Below are 21,884 nucleotides of genomic sequence, written 5' to 3' on the forward strand. Positions count from 1 at the left end.
CCTCTCCAGCATTTATTGTTTGTAGATTTTTTGATGATGGCCATTCTGACTGGTGTGAGGTGATACCTTGTACTTTTGATTTAAATTTCCCTAATGATTAGTAATTTTGAGCATCCTTTCATGTGTTTGCTGGCAATCTGTATATCTTCTTTGGAGAAATGTCTGTTTAGGTCTTCTGCCCATTTTTGGATTGGTTTGTTTGTTTTTTTGATATTGAGCTGCATGAGCTGCTTTTATATTTTACAGGTTAATCCTTTGTCAGTTGCTTCATTTGCAAATATTTTCTCCCATTCTAAGGGTTGTCTTTTTGTCTTGTTTATGGTTTCCTTTCCTGTGCTAAACTTTTAAGTTTAATTAGGTCCCATTTGTTTATTTTTGGGCTTATTTCCATTTCTCTAGGAGGTGGGTCAAAAAGGATCTTGCTGTGATTTATGTAATAGACTGTTCTGCCTATGTTTTCCTCTAAGAGTTTTATAGTGCCTGGCCTTACATTTAGGTCTTTAATCCATTTTGAGTTTATTTGTGTGGATGGTGTTAGGGAGTGTTCTAATTTCATTCTTTTCGATGTAGCTGTCCAGTTTTCACAGCACCACTTATTGAAGAGGCTGTCTTTTCTCCATTGTATATTCTTGCCTCCTTTATCAAACATAGAGTGACCATATGTGCGTGGGTTTATCTCTGGGCTTTCTCTCCTGTTCCATTGATCTATATTTCTGCTTTTGTGCCCATACCATACTGTCTTGATTACAGTAGCTTTGTAGTATAGTTGGAAGTCAGGAAGCCTGATTCCTCCAGCTCTGTTTTTCTTTCTCAAGATGCTTTGGCTTTTCGGGGTCTTCTATGTTTCCGTACAAATTGTGAAATTTTTTGTTCTAATTCTGTGAAAAATGCCATTGGTAGTTACACAGGGATTGCATTGAATCTGTAGATTGCTTTGGATAGTATAGTCATTTTCACAATGTTGATTCTTCCAATCCAAGAACATGGTATATCTCTCCATCAGTTTGTATCATCTTTAATTTCTTTCATCAATGTCTTATAGTTTTCTGCATACAGATCTTTTGTCTCCTTAGGCAGGTTTATTCCTAGGTATTTTATTCTTTTTGTTGCAGTGGTAAATGGGAGTGTTTCCTTAATTTCTCTTTCAGATTTTTTACCATTAGTATATAGGAATGTAAGAGATTTCTGTGCATTAAAGTTGTATCCTGCTACTTTACCAGATTCATTGATTAGCTCTAGTAGTTTTCTGCTGGTATCTTTAGGATTCTCTGTGTATAGTATCATGTCATCTGCAAACAAGACAGTTTTACTTCTTTTCTGATTTGTATTCCTTTTATTTCTTTTTCTTTTCTGATTGCTGTGGCTAAAACTTCCAAAACTATGTTGAATGATAGCGGTGAGAGTGGGCAACCTTGTCTTGTTCCTGATCTTAGAGGAAATGGTTTCAGATTTTCACCATTAAAAACAATGTTGGCTGTGCGTTTGTCATATAGGGCCTTTATTATATTGACTTAGGTTCCCTCTCTGCCCACTTTCTGGAGAGTTTTTATCATAAATGGGTGTTGAATTTTGTCAAAAGCTTTTTCTGCATCTGTTGAGATTATCCTATGGTTTTTATCCTTCAGTTTGTTAATATGGTGTATCACATTGATTGATTTGCGTATCCTTGCATTCCTGGGATAAACTCCACTTGATCAAGGTGTATGGTCCTTTTAATGTGCTGTTGGATTCTGTTTGCTGGTATTTTGTTGAGGATTTTTGCATCTATGTTCATCAGTGATAGTGACCTTTAGTTTTCTTTTTTTGTGACATCTTTGTCTGGTTTTGGTATCAGCGTGAAGGTGGCCTCGTAGAATGAGTTTGGGAGTGTTCCTCCCTCTGCTAGATTTTAGAAGAGTTTGAGAAGGATAGGTGTCAGCTTTTCTCTAAATGTATGATAGAATTCGCCGCTGACGCTATCTGGTCCTGGGCTTTTGTTTGTTGGAAGATTTTTAATCACAGTTTCAATTTCAGTGCTTGTGATTGGTCTGTTTATATTTTCTATTTCTTCCTGGTTCAGTGTCGAAAGGTTGTGATTTTCTAAGAATTTGTCCATTTCTTCCAGGTTGTCCATTTTATTGGCATATAGGTGCTTGTACTAATCTCTCATGATACTTTGTTTTTCTGCAGTGTCAGTTGTAACTTCTCCTTTTTCATTTCTAATTTTATTGATTTGAGTCCTCTCCCTTGTTTTCTTGATGAGTCTGGCTAATGGTTTATCAATTTTGTTTATCTTCTCAAAGAACCAGCTTTTACTTTTATTGATCTTTGCTATTGTTTCCTTTCTTTTTCATTTATTTCTGATCTGATCTTTATGATTTCTTTCCTTCTGCTAACTCTGGGGTTTTCTTCTTCTTCTTTCTCTAATTGCTTTAGGTGTAAGGTTAGGTTGTTTATTTGAGATGTTTCTTGTTTCTTGAGGTAGGATTTTATTGCTATAAACTTCCCTCTTAGAACTGCTTTTGCTGCAGCCCATAGGTTTTGGGCCATTGTGTTTTCATTGTCATTTGTGTGTAGGTATTTTTTGATTTCCTCTTGGATTTCTTCAGTGATCTCTTGGTTATTTAGTAGCATATTGTTTAACTTCCATGTCTTTGTATTTTTTACAGTTTTTTTTCCTGTAATTGATATCTAGTTTCACAGTGTGTGATCAGAAAAGATGCTTGATACAATTTCAGTTTTCTTAAATTTACCAAGGCTTGATTTGTGACCCAAGATATGATCTATCCTGGAGAATGTTCCATAAGCACTTGAGAAGAAAGTGTTTTCTGTTGTTTTTGGATGGAATGTCCTATAAATATCAATTAAGTCCATCTTATTTAATGTATCATTTAAAGCTTGTGTTTCCTTATTTATTTTCATTTTGGATGATCTGTCCATTGGTGAAAGTGGGGTGTTAAAGTCCCCTACTATTATTGTGTTACTGTCGATTTCCCCTTTTATGGCTATAGCATTTGCCTTATGTATTGAGGTGCTCCCATGTTGGGTGCATAAGTATTTATAATTGTTATATCTTCTTCTTGGATTGGTCCTTTGATCATTATGTAGTGTCCTTTGTCTCTTCTAATACTCTTTATTTTAAAGTCTATTTTGTCTGATATGAGAATTGCTACTCCAGTTTTCGTTTGATTTCCATTTGCATGGAATATCTTTTTCCATCCCCTCACTTTCAATCTGTATATGTCCCTATGTCTGAATTGGGTCTCTTGTAGACAGCTTATGTCCGGGTATTGTTTTTGTATCCATTCAACCAGCCTGTGTCTTTTGGTTGTAGCATTTAATCCATCTACATTTAAGGTGATTATCAATATGTATGTTCCTGTTACCATTTTCTTAATTGTTTTGGGGTTTTTTTTTGTAGGTCTTTTCCTTCTCTTGAGTTTCCTGCCTAGAGAAGTTCCTTTAGCATTTGTTGTAAAGCTGGTTTGGTGGTGCTGAATTCTCTTAGTTTTTGATTCTCTGTAAAGGTTTTCATTTCTCTGTTGAATCTGAATGAGATCCTTGCTGGGTAGAGTAATCTTGGTTGTAGGTTTTTCTCCTTCATCACTTTAAATATGTCCTGCCACTCCCTTCTGGCTTGCAGAGTTTCTGCTGAAAGATCAGCTGTTAACCTTATGGGGATTCCCTTGTATGTTATTTGTTGCTTTTCCTTTGCTGCTTTTAATATTTTGTCTTTGTATTTAACTTTTGATAGTTTGATTAGTATGTGTCTTGGCTTGTTTCTCCTTGGATTTATCCTGTATGGGACTCTCTGTGCTTCCTGGACTTGATTGACTATTTCCTTTCCCATATTAGGGAAGTTTTCAACTATAATCTCTTCAAATATTTTCTCGGTCCCTTTCTTTTTCTCCTCTTCTTCTGGGACCCCTGTAATTCTAATGTTGGTACATTTAATGTTGTCCCAGAGTTCTCTGAGACTGTCCCAATTCTTTTCATTCATTTTTCTTTATTCTGCTCTGCGGTAGTTATTTCCACTCTTTCATCTTCCAGGTCACTTATCCGTTCTTCTGCCTCAGTTATTCTGCTATTGATTCCTTCTAGAGAATTATTAACTTCATTTATTGTGTTGTTCTTCATAGTTTGTTTGCTCTTTAGTTCTTCTAGTTCCCTGTTAAACGTTTCTCGTATTTTCTCCATTCTATTTCCAAGGTTTTGGATCATCTTTACTATCATTACTGTGAATTCTTTGTCAGGTAGACTGCCTATTTCCTCTTCATTTGTTTGGTTCTGTTGGGTTTTTACCTTGCTCCTTCATCTGCTACATATTTCTCATTTTATTTAGCTTACTGTGTTTGGGGTCTCCTTTTCGCAGGCTGCAGGTTCGTAGTTCCTGTTGTTTTGGTGTCCACCCCCAGTGGGTGAGGTTGGTTCAGTGGCTTGTGTAGGCTTCCTAGTGGAGGGGGCTGGTGCCTGTGTTCTGGTGGGTGGGGCTGGATCTTGTCTTTATGGTGTGCAGGGCCACGTCCGGTGGTGTGTTTTGGGGTGTCTGTGAACTTAGTATTATTTTAGGCAGCCTCTCTGATAATGGGTGGGGTTGTATTCCTGTCTTGCTAGTTGTTTGGCATGGGGCATCCATTACTGGAGCTTGCTGGTCGTTGGGTGGAGCTGGGTCTTAGCGCTGAGATGGAGATCTGTGGGAGAGCTCTTGCCGATTGACATTACGTGGGGCCGGGAGGTCTCTGTTGGTCCAATATTCTGAACTCGGCTTTCCCACCTCAGAGGCTCAGGCTTGACGCCAGACCGGAGCATCAAGACCCTGTCAGCCACACAGCTCAGAAGAAAAGGGAGAAAAAAAAGAAAAATAAATAAAAACTAAAAAATTAAATTATTAAAATAAAAAAATTGAAAAATAATTTAAAAAAAGAGAGCAACCAAACCAATAAACAAATCCACTAATGATAACAAGTGTAAAAACTATACTAAGATAAACGTAAAAGTCAGAAAAAAATCAGTCACAGATAGCAAACCCCAAGTCTACAGTTGCTCCCAAAGTCCACCGCCTCAATTTTGGGATGATTTGTTCTCTGTCAGATATTCCACAAATGTAGGTACATCAAGTTGACTATGGAGATTTAATCTGCTGCTCCTGAGGCTGCTGGGAGAGATTTCCCTTTCTCTGCTTTGTTCCGCACAGCTCCCAGCTCCCGGGACTCAGCTTTGGATTTGGCCCCGCCTCTGCGTGTAGGTCGCCTGAGGGCGTCTGTTCCCGCTCAGACAGGACGGGGTTAAAGGAGCAGTTGATTAGGGGCTCTGGCTCATTCAGGCCGGTGGAAAGGAGGGGTACGGAATGCGGGGCAAGCCTGCAGCGGCAGAGGCCAGCATAATGTTGCAACAGCCTGAGGTGCGCCACGTGTTCTACTGGGGAAGTTGTCCCTGGATCACAGGACCCTGGCAGTGGTGGGCTACACAGGCGCCCAGGAGGGGAGGTGTGGATAGTGTCCTGTGCTTGCACACAGGCTTCTTGGTGGTTGTAGCAGCAGCGTTAGTGTTTCATGCCCGTCTCTGGTGTCCGAGCTGATAGCCGTAGCTTGTGCCCATCTCTGGAGCTCGTTTAGGCGGCACTCTGCCTTCTGTGGGCAAACAGGGAAGAAATCCCCTCTCCTCGTGCACCCTGAAACAATGGCCTTTTGTCTCTTAGGCAGGTCCAGACTTTTTCTCGGACTCCCTCCTGGCTAGCTGTGGTGCACTAGCCCCCTTCAGGCTGTATTCACACAGCCAACCCCAGTCCTCTCCCTGGGATCCAACCTCCGGAGCCTGAGCCTCAGCTCCCAGCCCCCACCTGCCCCGGCTGGTGAGCAGACAAGCCTTTTAGGCTGGTGAGTGCTGGTCGGCACCGATCCTCTGTGCGGGAATCTCTCCACTTTGCCCTCTGCACCCCTGTTGCTGTGCTCTCCTCCGTGGCTCCGAAGCTTCCCCCCACCTACCCCTGGTCTCCGCCAGTGAAGGGGCTTCCTAGCGTGCAGAAACTTCCTCCTTCTCAGCTCCCTCCCACTGGTGCAGGTCCCGTCCCTATTCTTTTGTCTCTGTTTTTTCTTTTGCCCTACCCAGGTACGTGGGGAGTTTCTTGCCTTTTGGGAAGTCTGAGGTCTTCTGCCAGCGTTCAGTAGGTGTTCTGTAGGAGTTGTTCCACATGTAGATGTATTTTTGATGTACTTGTGGGGAGGAAGGTGATCTCCACATCTTACTCCTCCACCATCTTGAAGGTCCCCCTCTCTTTCCCCCCATTTTATATGTTGAAAGTATATTGCCTAGTTTCTAGAAGTACACACATCAGTTATCTGATATTCCATAGTACAGACTTGGGTCTTGAGACAGCCAGTTCCACGTGAGAATTCATTCTTTTAGATGGTGGGAATGCATTTCTGGGGGTGTTCCTTAAGGAACCCTCAGTCTACAAACCCTTTCAGAACTCCCTCTCCTATTTCTAGCAAGAGATTGCAGGGGAATCTGTAAGAATCAGGGTTTCCTTGTGTGTATATCTTTCACAGATTCTAAAGCAGATATTTCTATCCTTGGGAATTTTTGACATTGGTGTTTTTGTTATAGAAATCAAAGAGGATATCTACATTCTGTTCATTAGAAGCAGTTACACCGTTAACTAAATCTGTGATTACACACAGCTATAATGTTTATTGCATTACATTTTTAGAGTTTAAAAAAATTAAGAGTACCATGAATGAAAACACATTTATGTTAAATTCCTACTGCATGCTGAGATGCTTTCTAAGTTTGCAGTTTTAATCTACCCTTCACTTGGCTCTCTGTCCTTTCTCGTTATGGCTTCTTCATTTTTCCCTTGCCCTGGGCATTTAAATTGAGAGACATTTTAAGCAGCATGGCCTTTCTGGCTGCTGAGGGAAGGAAGGGATGGACCCCATTCACCCTGGAGAATTATGGCAAATGGAAAAGACTGCTGACTGCTGCAGAAACATCTGTCATGCACTGTTGAGCTGCTGTTGCATCTGAGCTCTGGGGTGAGCGTGCTAAACAACAGGGAGGAACTGAGATCCTGGTCTGCCAGAGGACATGTAAAGGTGGAATGGGTGACTCCTGGCTGGCTTGTGGATGGAAAGTTTTATTATGGGAATAAAGGAGCACGTCTGCAAATTGATAATGAATTCTGGAAAAGTAAGAGACACTGTTCAAATGGTTATTATTCTTTAAGGAGAGAGTTTACTTTCATTCTTGTTTATCTCAGCAGGTGGAAACTCTCCCAAATACTTTCTCCTCTGGTTCCTTCCTGCCTCCTCTTTTGTGTCTGTTAATCCCCCTCAAGGGAGAGAAGAATAAAGAACAATTACAGTTCTTTTCTCTCCCTGTCTCATCACTTCTTAAAATCCAGTATTAACTTACGGAAATCAGAAACTCTGAGTGATCTTGGGATATAATATGATGTAGTGTATTTTAATGCATCTATTTTTGTGTGATGGCTGTTTTCGTAGTGAAGGGACATAGAGAAAGTGATGAAGTAGTCTTCATTGAATGTTACAGTTCTGATTTGACTGATATCTGTGTAGATGGTGCCAAATTGCAAAGTCCATCCCTATTTCTCTCCTAAGTTGATCATATTGGTAAAGGGTCTAGCACACAGCATATACCGTACAGTGGTACCTTACTGCACCTTTCTTGCCTGTCCTTCCCAAGTTCTAGTCCTAGATCACTGATTACTTGATTGGGCATCTCTCCTTAGTTGTATCATTTTCACCTTAAATCAGTATGCTTAAACCAGTTTGCTATGAGGGTAATCATTCTCTCATGGACCCAGGGTCAAAGCCATTCCCTTCTTCTTTGCCTCTCCCACACTCAATAGGTTAACAAGTCCTGTTGATTATTTCCTCCTTCATAATATCGTAATTTCTTTCTAGTCCCACTGTCGGCTCCCCAGACCAGACTCTCATCACCTCAACCTGGGATCCTGCAGAGTGCTCTTGCCTCACTGGCTCCTTATGGCCTCCTGAGATCGAATTTCCTGAATCTGGCAGATTCACGCTCAAAATCCTTCAAAGAGGGCTTCCCTGGTGGCGCAGTGGTTGAGTGTCCGCCTGCCGATGCAGGGGCCCCGGGTTCGTGCCCTGGTCTGGGAGGATCCCACATGCCGCGGAGCCTCTGGGCCCGTGAGCCATGGCTGCTGAGCCTGCGCGTCCGGAGCCTGTCCTCCGCAACAGGAGAGGCCACAACAGTGAGAGGCCCGCGTACCGCAAAAAAAAAAAAAAATGCCTTCAAAGACTTTCAGTTACCTACATGATTAAGGCCAGATTTCTTTACTTAGTATCCAGAGACCACCATGATCGGATCCAGCCTCAGTGTCCCATTTTCCTCCCAACCTGTACAGTCTTGTCTGCTTAATGGTTCCCAAAACTGCCTTATCTCCATCTCTGCCCTTGTCTTTCCTGCACTGAATTCCCACCACCCTCCTCTCAACCTGATACCTCCCTATGCTTCAAAGACCAGCTCATGTGACACTCTCAACTGGCCGCTCAAGCCCACGTTGAACTTTCCCTTCTCTAAACTTTATAGAACTTCTTGACAATATTTGACATTCATTATCTTGTTATGTACTGATCTCCTCAACTGTATTGTGAGCTCTTTTAAACAGACTACGCACTCTTAATTCTTCAGAGACAAGCCTTGCCCCTTAAATATTTTAATGTATCCTAGAGGTTATTTTTAAAGACCTGCAACAATATTAGTCTTGTCTTTTTACTACAGATTTTACATTCCAGGTTTATTTGTCCTCTCCCTTCTTCCTTCCTCATGGATAAGTAAAACAAAGAACATCTGTCAAGTGCATAGTAGTAATTGGCAGCCCTTCCTGTCACTAAATTATGTAGCCCAACAGGTGAAGGAGGGAGGGGAGATGGGAAATGAAGTGATTCGGTGCCCCTGTGATTTCACTGTTTTTTCACCAAGGAGAGGGTCAAGGCCCCACTTAGTATTTAACAAGTTGGAAGACTTTAGTAATTGCTCCATTCACACTTTATTCAAGTCTGGTATTAGATGTTAGAATATCTAACAAAATTGGCTGCGTGTGTGTGTGTGTGTGTGTGTGTGTGTGATCAACTATGACTCTTAAACTGCAAGGTATATACTCCCTACAATTTTCAAAGAGGAAATAGGTTGATTAGACATCTAGGACTTTTGCAGAAACCAGCATTTCCCAAAGTATGTGCCAAGGAACGCTTGTCCCTTGAGATGCTGCCTGAAAAGAGGGTCTGCTGTCAAGTAAATTGGAGAAATGCTGAACACAATCTTTTTTTGCAAATTTTTAAATTAATAAATTAAGGACACCGATAAATCCTGCAGTCAGAACTTGATTTAACTGAGCACTTCTTGAATTTGATAGATCATGGAACTTTTTTATTTCCCTAAGGTTAGGTTGTTGAAAATCCAGATTCTTCTTTCTATTTCAAAATGGGAAGGTAAAGGAACACGGGGCCCAGATTCCAAATGGCAACTAGACTGGGCTCAGGAGCAGCTTCCCCTTTAGATGGGGCATTTACTTTCTTATCAGCCACAGTCTCTACTTCTCCTTATTGTATTTCAATACTTCATGCTTCCTGCCTGGCCCTTGAAAGCATTTGAATTGACAAACCCTGATCCGGGGTGTCAGGAAGTCAGCCACAATAATATTCAAGTGACTAGGGGTGATCTCCACTTGAATGTTAAAAAGGCATCTCAAACTTAACATGTCCGGACTTCCCTGGTGGTGCAGTGGTAAAGAATCCGCCTGCCAATGCAGGGGACATGGGTTCAATCCCTGGTCCAGGAAGATCCCACATGCTGTGGAGCAGCTAAGCCCGTGCGCCACAACTACTGAAGCCCGCACACTCTAGGGCCTGCGTGCCGCAACTACTGAGCTTGCGTGCTGCAACTAGAGCGCATGCGCCTAGAGCCCGTGCTCCACAACAAGAGACGCCACCGCAACGAGAAGCCCGCGCACCGCAACAAAGAGTAGCCCTCTGCTCACTGCAACTAGAGAAAGCCCGTGCACAGCAATGAAGACCCAGCATGGCCAAAAATAAAAACAAACAAACAGCAACAACAACAACAACAAAACTTTAACATGTCCAAAACGGAACTCTTAATCTCACTCTCAAATCTACTCCTTCCCAGTCCCCCTTATCTCAGTAAACAGCAACTCTGTCCTTTCATTTGGTAAAGGCCAAAACCCTTACCAGGAGCCATCCTCGACTCCTCTCTTTTCCTCACACCCCACTTCCAGACCCTCAGCAAATCCTGTTGGTTCTGCCTTCAGGATGTCCTTGGAATCTGACCTCTGCTTCCCTCCTCCTCTCCCTCCACCCTGGTCTGAGCCACCTTATTTCTCACCCAAACTATGGCCATAGTCTTCTAACTGCTCTCTGTGCTTCTACCTTTGACCAACATACAGGTCATTTTTTACAAAGTAGTTAGAGTGATCCCTTTAAAACCTAAGTCAGGTCAAGCCTCTCACCTGCTCCAAGGTCTCCAGTGGTTTCCCATCTCTCCTGAAATATTTGAATTGCTGACTGTTGTCTACAATGTTATTCATAATCTGGATCTGCATATAGCTCTCTGGTCCCATCTCCTACCACGTTCCACTTCACTTAGTTCTCCCCAGCATTTTCCTTCGATGTGCCAAGCAGGGTGCCACCTCAGGGCCTTTGCATTTTTGGCCCCCCTCAGACCAGCTCACTTTTCTTCCAAGTGTCCCCATGTGTGCTCACACATTTGAATCATTCTCCAAATGTACCCTTTCTGGGTAGCCTTCTCCTGCTCTCCCCTGTGTATCCACATCACTCACTGTACACTTACCTGCTTTTATTTGTCTTCAGAGCATTAACCACCACCTGACACGTTACATATTTATCTGTTTTTATTTGTATCCTCTTCCTCTATTCCATATCACTGCCGTGTAAACTCCCTGGAAACAAGGGTTTTCTTTTGTTAATAATGTATCCCTAGCACCTCCTACAGTTCCTGGCATATGATATGGCTCAGAATATATTTGAATGAACAAATGAATGAGGATTTGGCATGGAGAGGAAGATTGTGGACCAGGTTCCAGAGGCCTTGGTAGCTGTGAAGGAACAATCATGCAGTTGGGAGATGATTAGTAGGACAGAAAGTAGTATAGTTGGGAATTCTGAGTCTCTCAAGAACAGTGGATTTTGAGAGTAGAAGAGGGGATGGTCCAGAGGTGGCAGAAGGTACCAGGAGAGCACAGACCCTCCTGCTTGCTGCTGACAGTGATTGTGTGGTAGAATAAATGGCTTGAGGCTTATGAAGGCAGTGATATCAAACAGAAGCAAAGCATTGGGAGCATTCTGCACAGATGTTAAAAATATTGGTGGGGTGGGAGATAACTCTATTTTAAAACAAGAGTTGTTTCCAGTCTCTCATAGTACTTATTTTACAGTAATGTTATGTAATTGGCTAAGTTTATGGCTGGCTGGCTGGATTTTGTTTGTTTGTTTGTTTTGATAATTACCCTTATGATTACATATTTTAGAGAATTTTTACAGTATACAAGACTGGGACCACCCTGTAGAGACAGTTTCAGTAGTTTGGGATCAGCCAAGGATCTACATTTTTTAAAGTAAGGCCCCTGCTTAGAACCAGTGATTATTTTTATTTGTGTCACTATCAAGTCATTTCAGAAAATCAGATACTATTCCTCTAAGAACTTGGGATTTGGAGCACATAATTACCAGGTGATAGTATCCATTACTAGAGTGAATTGTTATAGCTCTACTGGGTTAGACATTGTAAATGCTCAAGTGACTCAATCTTTTTGTTCAATGAAAAATCAAAGAAAGAAAAATACCAGCTATTCCTTATAAAGACTTAAAGTTTACAGGAGCTCAGAGATGATAAAATAAAGAACTTTTTAAGGAAAAAAATATTATTAATCAGTCATAAGAAGCTGGTAGTTAATCTTCTTGCCAGTTATTAATAAAATATATATTCAGTATTATGGTCAATCATTCCAACCTAATAGAAGATATCAATTACATGGGTATCTAAAAATGTTTCCTATACATAATCAACAGTAATTAACAAAACCAACCGTGGCTCATTCAGTTAATGTCCTGACTGGTAACATGTGAAGTCTGGTAACCTGTGAAGGCTGTCCCAAGCGGTGATTCAGTGAGACTCATGTAACCATGGGCTGGTTTACCACCATATAACCACCCAGTTCTGATATCAGCAGCATCTGCTATTTTTGCAGTGTTCCTTATTAATGAAGAAGGTATCTAGAAAACCAGAAAGTAAAAATGTTCCTCATCAGTGACTATACTTTATGTACAGGGTTTTCATAACAAGTTTTCTTCTTGGGCAAACAGACAAACAGATACAAAAATATCCCCAGCATATGTGTGAACTGACTTGGAATATTTTTCTTCCAATTGAACCTCTGAAGCATCTTCTTCAAATAGCTTTGCTAAATGAAATAACCAGATTACTGCTTTGAAATACAGTATCTTTATTTTCTGAATATGAAACCTATTTCCATCTTTGGGTTGTGAAAAATATAATGATCCTCAAACAAAAATTCTCTCATTTCCGGAGAGAAGAATTCAAGCATTCTTGATTTATACCTAACCTCCAGTTTAAATCATCTTCAGTCTTATCAGTGAAGAGGAATATAATTTGAAATCTGCCAGTATCTAAATAGAAAAATCGTAGAATTCAGTGGATCCAGGGATTTGCCGGGTGACCCTGGGACCTAGCTCTCAGTTCAGGGAGAAATACTAACCTAACATGAAAATCTGCAGTGTCCTCACCATAGTGATGCTGGTAAATAAAGCCCGTGGGGCTCGGTATGTTTAAATTCCTGACTTGCTTCCAATTTAGGCTTTTGGGGATTCCACTCATCCCAAGGAACCTAACTTTTAGGACTGAGGACCAGTGTCAATAGAAAAATAATATCCGCTTGCAGAAACTCACACGATGACCAACTTCTGTGACTTAGGTACATTTTGTAAATTGGGTGTTCTGAAAAGTCTAAATATTAGGAAAAGTTCATGAATAATAGAGCAACACCAGCAACAGCTGACATCTCATGAGTTCTCACTGTGGAAGGTTGAGCTACCATCACCTTTTTCAGAAAACTAAACTCTGGCATAAAGTGGTGAAATATCTTGGCCACAGCTAATGAACAGCTAAGACAGGGTTTGCTCCCTGGAAGCCTGATTCTGGACCCCTTTTCTTGACCACTTCACTATTTGCTCTGTGGTAGGGCTTGACAAGCTGGAATGTCTAGGGGAAAGGCCTTCTGTACTTGTCTAAGTGAACTTCGTAAGGCAGCATTTGTCAGTTATTTTTGAGTTACGCATTTCCTCCTCATTTTTTTTTTCACTCAGCAATAACAGTGATTTTTCACATCCTCATTGGCCTGGGAAGCAATAGACCAGAAGGTACATAGACGAACATGTTAATAATTATTGTGAAGTACTGGTATCAAAGGTGAATTTTATGTTCTTTGTGCATTCCTGAATTTTACATTTTCTGTACTTTCACTACATGTATTGCTTTTGGAATGAGAAATTCTGATCATTTATTTGTTTACTGAAAACTGCAATTAACCTTTTCCATGAAACAAAATGAGCAGCCCCACAGATTTCTTGCTCTCCCCACCATTTGGATATTGCTGCCACTTCTGCTTGGTGTTTACAGTATGTGTTCAGTCCATGTCAAATGTGCTGCAGTTGAGACCACTGGAAGGAAATTTGCCACCTGGCACTCACGCTCATTACCCACAAGTGATTTAGAACTCAACATTATCTGAGAAGAATCTGTTCGCTGCTTGCCCTGGTATGTTTGCCAGAACACTTTGGCTCTCTTGGCCTGCCTTAGTTTCTCACTTAAGAAGTTATCTCATTACCTTGAGCTGGCTGGTTTGGGTCAGCGTGTTTATAGCAGCAAGGTTGTGAACCCCAGAGGGTCTCATTCGTAGGTCGTTGACGAGGTCTGGGAATCTGTTGTTTATAGAAGCTTCCGCAGGAGACTGTTTTCACCCAGGTTTGGACATCATTGCTGTTACGGAGTACATTTTCAGGTGTTTCGTTAGGACTATAAAAACATCATCCCAAAGGACCATAAGTTTACAAAACTGCTTTATTTATTTATTTATTTATTTATTTGCGGTACGCGGGCCTCTCACTGTTGCGGCCTCTCCCGTTGCGGAGCACAGGCTCCGGACGCGCAGGCTCAGCGGCCATGGCTCACGGGCCCAGCCGCTCCGCGGCACGTGGGATCTTCCTGGACCAGGGCACGAACCCATGTCCCCTGCATCGGCAGGCGGACTCCCAACCACTGTGCCACCAGGGAAGCCCGAGAGTTATTATTAATGCAATTCTGCCGTCTTTCAGTGAGAGTAAGATAACTGTTACTGTAGAGAAAGTAGTAGAATTACTACTTCTTCAGTCATGGCCTTCCGGCTTCGGTGATTTTAATATTTTATGCTATTCCAAAAATAATAAAAGTAATTCCTTGAAGGACATTATTAAGAAGGCAGCAGGCAAGTCCGTGCACCACTTTTGCTGTAGACATTCAGAGGGATGCAGAATGTGCATTGCCATCCGCTGATGTTGCTTTCCCACTGGCAGGTATCTAGGGCATCTGTCTCTACTCACTTTGTCAGCTTTCTCTGTAAATTCCGGTGCTCTGGTCATGACGTGGTGCTAACTATGGTTGCTAGATTGACCAAGTAACATAATGGCCATGTCAGGTACGGATTCTTTGCTTTCAAAAGGGTACTCAGGTGTGGTACACCTGCAGGGTGTTTGAACACATCTTTCTGTGGAAATAAGAATGCACAGTATTCCTGAACATTTATTCTTACAGCATTTATAACTGAGCTGTTAGCTACCATTTATGGAATGCCTGCTGTGTGCCAGCATGTAGGCAGCACTGTCCATACACTGGGTGCCAACTCAGTGACTTGCAATGTTTTCCAAGCTAGACATTAACATCCCCATTTTACAGATGGAAAACATGGAGGCTGAGAAAGGTTCATGATCTGCCCAAGGCACATGGTAAATAGCAGCATGGGGGTTGGTATGCTTGTCTGTGTGACTGCAAAACTCATGTTCTTTTCTCTGCGTCAGACACTGCATTCCTGAAGTAAAAGCTAGCTGGCTTGCTCTTAGTTTTTGAAACTTGGAAACAAACCTCAAGGTTGTACCATATTTAAGAGGGCTGTAGCCTTTTTTGTTTGTTTGTTTTACTCATTTCTGCCCCTCTGTTTCCATGAAAGGTTGTGGTAGATGTGTTCAGTTAGTCTTGAGGTTAAACACTACTTGAAATTGCTGTGATTTTTTGTTGTCTAACATTAGCTTTAACTTTAGTAGAGGGCAGTATTTAAAAGCTTGGAGTCCAGAGGAGAATCTTGATTTCCATTCCAACTCCAATACTTATTGACTCTGTGTCATTAACCTTACTGTGCCTCTCTCTGTTCAGTCAGCCATAAAATAAATTTAATAGTAATTAGTTAAAGGCTTTTTATGAAGACAGAATGAAATAATCCATGGAAAGCATAGAGACAGGGATATAGGAAGCACTAAATATTAACTCTCACCACTGTTATCATCATCAACACTATAAAGGTTACTAGTATTACTGAAATAGTGTTGCTATGTCAGAATTAGGTAGAACTAGAAGAGAGACAAGCCTAACAGCCAGAAGCTTGAATAAGAAAATACTTTAGAAGTTTATAAATCATTTTGGATATTATTCTTTGAAAATATTTTATGTAATTCATGAATAGAAAAATAGCTTAGATAAAATAATGAGACGAACAATTTCAATGGAGTTAACATTCAGAGAGTAATGGTCCAGTTCTCCTTATTACGTCTTAAATTTGTACGAAAAGTGAGTCTGTACAGAGGTTGGTAGCCACAACCTAAAATATTTCCAGCAGTTCTCTTACATCTTTAAAATGAAATTAAAGTAAACGACAGGCTGGACAAACCAAGAGACTCATTCAGCAGTTCTGTGGACTTTCATTTTGAGAGTCACGTTTCTCTCTGCGGGAGTCGCAACTAAACTGTTCAGCTATTGTTAAATGTCTCATTGTCTGTTTACCCACATCTTTGACACCAGGTAAACCAGACTTTAGTCATGTTGGCAGATTTCCGCTTGCTGCCGAGGAGGTATTGAGATCAGTGGATGCTACCTGGGGAACAAACTTTTACCAAATTAAAGAGCTGCAGTGAAGTATGTGTGCTAGACTCCTGGTTTTAAGCTAAGTGTGCATCAGTTCTCTCTGAGCAGGGGGAACACAGGATGGGTGAGTACTTCCACCTTCTCTGTGTGTTCTTAGTTCCTTAAAAAACTGATCTGGAATGAACCTAAGTTTATCAGTTGTCACAAATGGTACCACTCTGGTCGGAGGTGTTGATAATGGCGGAGAGCTATGCATGCGTGGGGGCAAAGGGTATATGGAACATCTCTGTACCTTCTCTTAGTTTTGTTGTGGAGTTAAAACTGCTCAAGTGAAAAAAAAAAAAAAGTCTTAAAGAAAAAACACTGACCTGGAAATTAAGTTGTAAGTTTAGTATTTGAAAGAAAACTTGATTTTAAAAGAATAATTAACAGGTTTATGTAACCCTTTAGTTAACCTGCTTATATAATATGTATAACACCTTGAAGGTACGTGGCATGTGTTTCCAAGTCACCGTGAAAGAATATGAAAATAGCCAGCTTGTGAACAAAAGTCCAAAGAAGTACAGCACAAATTTTGATATTAAAGGAAACGTTATGAAGATTTAATTTGTTACTGAAGATGTTGCCACATTATATTTTTTTGTGTTCTCCATTGACCAGTCACAGCTTCAAATCTAATAAACAAGAGCTCTGTGATTAATTCACCAGATGTTCCTATTTTAAAAGTCCTTATTTTAAAATGTTTTCAAAAGTTCTATTCTATTGGAGCTGTGATTTTGATATTTCCAAGATGAAGCTAGAAGGCAGTTTTATACCTGATCTTGTGTTAATGATTGCTGAGGGACTGTTCTCTACAAATTAATCAGAGAGCACTGAAAAATTCTAGAAATTGACTGGCTATGGTATGCAGGGCCTTGTGCTAGGGGTAAAGGGAGTGGGATACCAAGGTGAAGATGGGCTGTTTCTTACTTTCATGGAGCATCCAGTTGAACTAGAATCCAAGACTGAATATGACAGATTTGAAAACTGTCTTCTTCATATCTGCAATATTAAAAAGTAGCATTCAAGTACTTGGATATTTCATTAAAAATAATGAGTGGTTGTGTATGTAATTACAAAACTTCAGGGATATACTTTTGGCTTTTATTTAAAAACCATGAGTTTGAAGCCAATTCTTAAGGTAGTGGATTAATTTTTTATTATTGGATAGATGATACGTTCAAATAATATACAAATATACAGTACACTGCACAAGTTTGTATAAGACCTTTTGGCTTCTTATCATTATGAAAATTAAATGAAATAGCTTATTTTTTGAAGCTAGTTACATTTATAATAATAGGTATCAGCTGGTAGTTTTATAAATCATGCTTTACTTTTTCAGTAAAATATATATATATATTTGTGGTAATAAAAATATTCATGTACTTACTGTATCTTAGGAAACATTTTTATAATTCTCTGTTCCTTGGAAAATCAACAAAATTTGCGGTTTGGATTGTTCATTCAGTTTACATGTGTACTATATTATAAATGTTTGAAATGAATGAACCTCTTACTTTTCTTCCCTAATATGAACTTTTGTAAAATCGGGTGGAGAAAAGACTAATGTTGTGTTTCTTGTGACAGGTACTGCAGTAGGTATTTTACAGATGCTGTCCTGGTTTGTTTGGTCACTAACCCTTCTGACCCACAAAATCCCAGCAACATTTTAAGTATCCCCAGGTCTCTATATAGAGACAAAACTCATTTTTTATCACACTTTAAATACCGTAAATTGATTTCTGTTTCTGTGGCTTGATTTGTAAATTAGGCCATTTACTTTCTTTCACCTGGCTAAAGTTCCTGAGTTAATCCTTTATTTCTTGCCTGCATAGTTGCTAAGGTCAAGTTTCTTTCCAAGTTTTGCATTTCTTACCATGTTTATTTGTTGGGGGGAGGGGGAAGCCGGAGGCAATGTTATGGGTATTTTATTGCCTAGCCATCTGCAAGTGTGAAGATAGAGAAGGATCCTTATGTTATGTACCCTCTGAAAAACTCCACTATACATTAGTGAGAGAATGAGAGTAAAAAAGGCAAATAACATCTTGGTATTGTTATAAAAACAATTTTCACCTTGCACATGCCCTGAAAGGACCCTGGGGACCTCCAGGGTTCATGGACAACCTTTTGAGAAGCACTGCTGCAGAAGCTAGAGGGGTGGGGAGAGTAACAGTGGGGTGGGAACTTTGACTTCTTTTATATATTTCTATGCTGTACTTGAATTTTTTATAATGAGCGTATATTACTTTTGTCATTTTTAAACACAAAAAAGAAAGTGAAGGGGTGTGAGGGGAGATGATTACATCCTAGAAAGTAATACAATTTTTGCTTCAACAACAATTCTCATTTTAGTTCCTAATTATATGATCTCAGAATAAATCTAAATTTCATATTCAGCTGCTATGTCTTAAATAGGATCCCATACAGAATATTAACATGAACAAGTAAATAATGCAAGTCCCAGGTCATTTGTTCCCATTGTCTTTTTCTTTTTTATTGGAATATAATTGCTTTACAATGTTGTGTTAGGTTCTACTGTACAGCAAAGTGAATCAGCTATACGTATACATATATCCCATCTTTTTTGGATTTCCTTCCCATTTAGGTCACCACAGAGCACTGAGTAGAGTTCCCTGTGCTATACAGTAGGTTCTTATTAGTTATCTATTTTATACATAGTATCGATAGTGTATATATGTCAATCCCAACCTCCCAATTCATCCCACCCCCTCCTTTCCCCCTTGGTATCTATACGTTTGTTCTCTATGTCTGTGTCTCTGTTTCTGCTTTGTAAATAAGATCATCTATACCAATTTTTTTAGATTCCACATAGATGTGTTAATATATGATATTTGTTTTTCTCTTTCTGACTTACTTCACTCCGTATGACAGTCTCGAGGTCTGTCCACATTTCTACAAATGACCCAATTTTGTTCCTTTTTATGGCTGAGTAATATTCCATTGTATATATGTACCACATAATTCAGAGTAATAATAGTAAAGATGATCCAAAATCTCAGAAATAGAATGGAGAAAATACAAGAAACATTTAACAAGAACCTAGAAGAATTAAAGAACAAACAGTGATGAACAACACAATAACTGAAATTAAAAATACACTAGAAGGAATCAGTAGCAGAATAACTGAGGCAGAAGAACGGATAAGTGAGCTGGAAGATAGAATGGTGGAAATAACTGCCACAGAGCAGAATAAAGAAAAAAGAATGAAAAGAGTTGAGGACAGGGGACTTCCCTGGTGGTCCAGTGGTTAAGAATCCACCTTCCAATGCAGGGGACTAGGGTTCAGTCCCTGGTCGGGGAACTAAGATCCCACATGCCACGGGGCAGCTAAGCCTGTGCGCTGCAACTGCTGAGCCCAGAGCCACAATGAAGGATCCCACATGCCGCAACAAAGTTCCCGTGTGCCTCAACTAGGACCCGACAGAGCTAAATAAATACATAAAATAAATATTTTTAAAAAGAAAAGAATTGAGGACAGTCTCAGAGACCTCTGAGACAACATTAAACGCACCAACATTCAAATGATAGGGGTCCCGTTGTCTGTTAAAGATCTGAACACACACTCCCTGTTTTTCTCTCTGTAGTATGCCTTTGCTTCTGACTCTCCCACAAAAGGCGCTGGCGCTGAGTATGTCGATGCTCAGTCCCTTGTATCATTTTTCCCTGCTAATTCAAGTGAACCTGGGAATGGAAAGAGCAGAGTCCCATTTAATGCTTAAATCGTCCTTGGACGCTTCAGCTGTCAGATTAGGAATTCTCGCTCTCCCTGCCCAACTTTGTATTTGGCCCCAAAACATCTGTTCTTATTTCTTCTGCTTCCTCACAAGTTGGAGAAATAGGAGCAATTCCTAAATCTTTCACTTCAGTTATCCTCTTTCTAATAAATGACTTAAAAAAGCATTCAGGTAGGATTTTAAAAATTTACGATCGGACTTCTTGTTTTCAAGGTAACAGAAATAACCAAAAGCTTGAAAACCTAAAGTAATTAGAATAATTTGGCTCAGGTCAAAGTGTAATTTTCTTTATGAAAAAAGCAGACATTAATCTGATAGTTTTCCAGTGAGATACTAAAAAGAGACCTTAATAAGTAATAAAATCCAACTTTGTCTATTGAAACAATGAAATGTTATAACTAGAGGAAAAATGTTACATTTTCAGCCTATATCTAAATATTAACTCCATTGAATTATTCCTTTAATGTCTTTCAGATTTATCCCTTCATATAAAGTGCTTAATTTTTTCCAAATATAAAGTAATGTATATTTTTTGCACTAAAAAATTAGAAAAAAATTAAGAAAAAATTAAAAATCATCTATAATCCCACCACCTCTATACAGCTACTGTTAACATTCTGAAATATATTTTGATTATATGTTTAACATCATCATATTCTACATACTCCTTATAGCCTGATTTTTTAGTTGACAGAACATCATGGCTATTTTTTCCATACCAATAAACAGAAATTCATGTTGTCACTTTGATTCACTGCATGTTATATCCTTATAAGTCTGTACTATTCTCATATGTATTAGATTTTTAAAAAATTTTTATTTATTTATTTTTGGCTGCGTTGGGTCTTCGTTGCTGCATGCAGGCTTTCTCTAGTTGCGGCGAGCGGGGGCTACTCTTTGTTGCGGTGCGTGGGCTTCTCACTGCGGTGACTTCTCTTGTTGCAGAGCATGGGCTCTAGGCGCACAGGCTTCAGTAGTTGTGGCACGCAGGCTCACTAGTTGTGGCTCACGGGCTCTAGAGTGCAGGCTCAGTAGTTGTGGCACACGGGCTTAGTTGCTCCGTGGCCTGTGGGATCTTCTGGACCAGGGCTGGAACCCTTGTCCCCTGCCTTGGCAGGCAGATTCTTAACCACTGCGCCACCAGGGAAGCCCTAGATTTTTTTTTACTATAATAAAATAATGCTTTAGTAAGCACGTCTGTTCCTATATCTTTCCATACCAGTCTGATCATTTCCTTAGGGTAAAGACTTAGCTGTGGGATTGCTGGGTCATTGCGGCAGGTACTTTTTTTCCCAAAGACTTTTTAATACAATTGCAAAATTCCTCTTTAGAAAGACTGTACCCAGTTTATAGTCCCTTCCCCCCAACGCTGATCTATTCTTGAATGTAATGGGTTTTTAAAAAATCATTATTATTTTGGTTTTCACTTCTTTGAAAATCTTTGTGGTTGAAGTTGAACATCTTTTCAAATGTTCTGCACAAGTTGCCTGTTCATGTGCTTTGCCTCTTTTCCTGTTGGAATGTCATCTCACTGATCTGTGAATGCTCTTTATAGTCTTTGAAAGACATCTACTGCTTATTATATGTGATGTATTGTTTTCTTCTCTGTGCATTTAAGAATTGTCATATTATTATAATTATAATAATTATAATATATAATTATCCTATAAGGATTATAAGAAACTCTAGAGACTGAATGGTATTAAGGCTCTGGGCTTTTTGATGTCGACCTTTCTCTTTGTCTCCTGCCATTGGAGAGATGAGCAAATATTTCTATGTAAGGCTAATTGTCGAAGTAGTAGGTGTGCCACCATTCTCTTAGTTATAAAAATGTTGAGACATAATCCATGTTGTTTTTTTTTTAATGTATGTGTTCTCTGACTCTTTCTCTAAGACTGA

At 39.9% G+C, this 21,884-nt stretch overlaps 1 protein-coding gene across 12 annotated transcripts in view; it reads left to right on the top strand.

Annotated features, from left to right (window-relative positions):
* Window positions 1–21,884, top strand: part of OSBPL6 (oxysterol binding protein like 6) — a 121,938-nt gene that overhangs the window by 32,092 nt on the left and 67,962 nt on the right. The gene's annotated exons all lie outside the window — the stretch shown is intronic.

Source organism: Orcinus orca, chromosome 7, assembly GCF_937001465.1.
Source record: "Orcinus orca chromosome 7, mOrcOrc1.1, whole genome shotgun sequence".
Lineage (NCBI taxonomy): Eukaryota > Metazoa > Chordata > Mammalia > Artiodactyla > Delphinidae > Orcinus > Orcinus orca.